Below are 2,254 nucleotides of genomic sequence, written 5' to 3'. Positions count from 1 at the left end.
ATGCTGTTAAGTAGCTCATTAAGATTTTTCCAACCGAAAGGTGTTCAATGTATTATACACATTGAGCCCATGACTAAATTATAAGGTCTGTTATAAGGAAATAGCACTGCAACTCTAAACGCTTCGACTGACTAGAGTATGGCAGCGTGACTGAAGCTTAGAATCTGGAGCGTATAGCTAGATAAAGCAGTTAGACTGAATAGAATATAGCACCATGGAAGTATTAAGTCTGGACAAAGTGTGGTGTTTGGAGTGTAGGCAAAAATGTAATAAACGAGTTCAGCACCAAGTCTAGGGCACAGTTAGACAGTACTATAAGATTACATGATTTATTCTGTGGGTAAAATACGGAAAAAAAATTGGAATAAATATTAATATTAAAGGGAGAAAAGCACGAAAAAAAATGGACGAAAAATTAACTGGAATCAGTTAAATACTAGTGAAAAATAACTGTAATTTAAATATATATGAACAAAAGTTAATTTTAAAATTACATAATATGTTGCAAGAGTTGTGTAGAAATTATACGAAACGACGGCTTTCCGTATTTGCTCTACTAAAGAATCTTGTGATGCTATGACGTCAGAGAATCATAGGACTTGTCGCCTTGTTTTATTTCAACTATATATATACTGATGTCACACTATCTCATTTCTATATATATTGATGTCACACTGTCTTCGTTCTCTATAGATTAATGTGATACTGTCTACCATAACCCATTGCTGTCTCCTGGTCTTTTACAAACTCAGGCTTCCTGTGGCCCCGGCCTTGGGTCATTCTATTTTCTTACTCAACAGAACAGCTGCAAGTCAGCAATCTATAGTAATATCCTAGGGAAGTTTCGACATCAGATACACTCAACATTGCTTCTCTCATCATCGGACACATTGACTGACACTTTTTCATTACTGGCAGACACTCACATCCATTCATCTCTCTGGGACCAACTTCTCTGAAGACATTGTAAGACTTTTCACATTTTATCAACGATCCCTTTCTCTTCTCTCAACTATTAGTTTGTGTGTGTGTGTGTGTGTGTTATATGCGTTCTCGTTGTTGGTCTTTCTATATTGAAATATCTATATTGTCTTGAATTATGTGATTCACTTTCCATTGCAATACTTTCTCTATGAAGATGTGTCTTGTTAGTTGATTAGCTTAACAATTGTGAAATCTGTGGACATCTTGTGAAAGAAACAGCTGACTGAAAAATATGTGACCGCACCTGTCCAGCTTGGCTGAAACTTGTCAATAGTTTTGTTATCAATTGAATTCAGTAGCTGGACATTAGATCAGTGGTCTGGTGATGGCTATGTATGTGTATAGTATTGTGGATTGGAACCGGTCAAATTTGTCGCTTGACCCAGCCACAGTATTAGTCCATGATGACCCTGAAACTAAACAATGTTTCCATTATTATATTCCATGAGACAATCTTTTCACTCGGTTTTATTGCTTTTGCTGGCCTCAGAAACCGTCAGTAATTTCCTCGTAATAATTGCATTTGCATGCCTGTTTTGTTATCTCAGCCAGCACAAATGGCTTTTTAAATAAATATAAGAAAAATAGTCTAAAAATAACTGTAATGATACTTATTTTAGTTTTGTGAGTATTTTTTTCATATAAAAGTTTATTTCTAATATATATATATATATATATATATATATATATATATATAAATGTTTAGAATATCCACTTGACATTTTTGCCCCACCTCTCGTTTTTTATAACTGTATATAACCATGTTTATATATCCCCACACTTCCTGTAAATCTGTTTTTGTAACAGTTATTGTATCAATAAATAAGTGTTAGCGTCAAAGAAAGAATTTTCAGTATTGTTGCTAATTTGACCCACTTAAGTTAATTTCAACTGCGAAATAACACGTAATTCGTTACGTTTTATTAAACTAGCCGTCTATTTCGTTTTAGTTTTGCGCTGGAAAGGGTATCTGTGTGTGAGAGAAAGATAAAATATAATATTTCTTAACCAATTAGTCTCGTTAACAACGCAGTTTTTGAAAGTAAGAGAGGAGTTTTTGTAAGTTCTAAAATTTTATGGAGGTTAAAAATAATTACATTCCAGCGTTTATTGTCAATTTCTTCTTATTGCTTCAGTTTAGCAGGGTTTAAATAACTTCACATCTAAATTGCTGGAATTTTGGCCGTTTCTAACGAGTCATGATCAAACACGCCTATAGTTAAAATAACCCACCTGGATGCAAACAGTTTTTATTTTGTTGTATCCATTA

At 33.7% G+C, this 2,254-nt stretch overlaps 1 protein-coding gene across 2 annotated transcripts in view; it reads left to right on the top strand.

The window, feature by feature from the left end:
- The first annotated feature begins 560 nt into the window (after nucleotides 1-560).
- Nucleotides 561-2,254, top strand: part of LOC106875261 (brain protein I3) — a 17,849-nt gene continuing 16,155 nt past the window's right edge. The window contains exon 1 of one of the 2 annotated variants that reach the window (XM_014923329.2): nucleotides 561-966. The gene's annotated coding sequence lies outside the window, so the exon portion shown is untranslated. Of the gene's footprint in view, nucleotides 967-1,914; nucleotides 2,044-2,254 lie in introns of those variants that run through there. The other variant, XM_052965693.1, reaches the window with a different exon arrangement.

This window comes from Octopus bimaculoides, chromosome 2 (genome assembly GCF_001194135.2).
Source record: "Octopus bimaculoides isolate UCB-OBI-ISO-001 chromosome 2, ASM119413v2, whole genome shotgun sequence".
NCBI lineage: Eukaryota > Metazoa > Mollusca > Cephalopoda > Octopoda > Octopodidae > Octopus > Octopus bimaculoides.
Note: the sequence above shows the minus strand (reverse complement) of the source record. Positions and strands in the feature narration are given on the sequence as shown.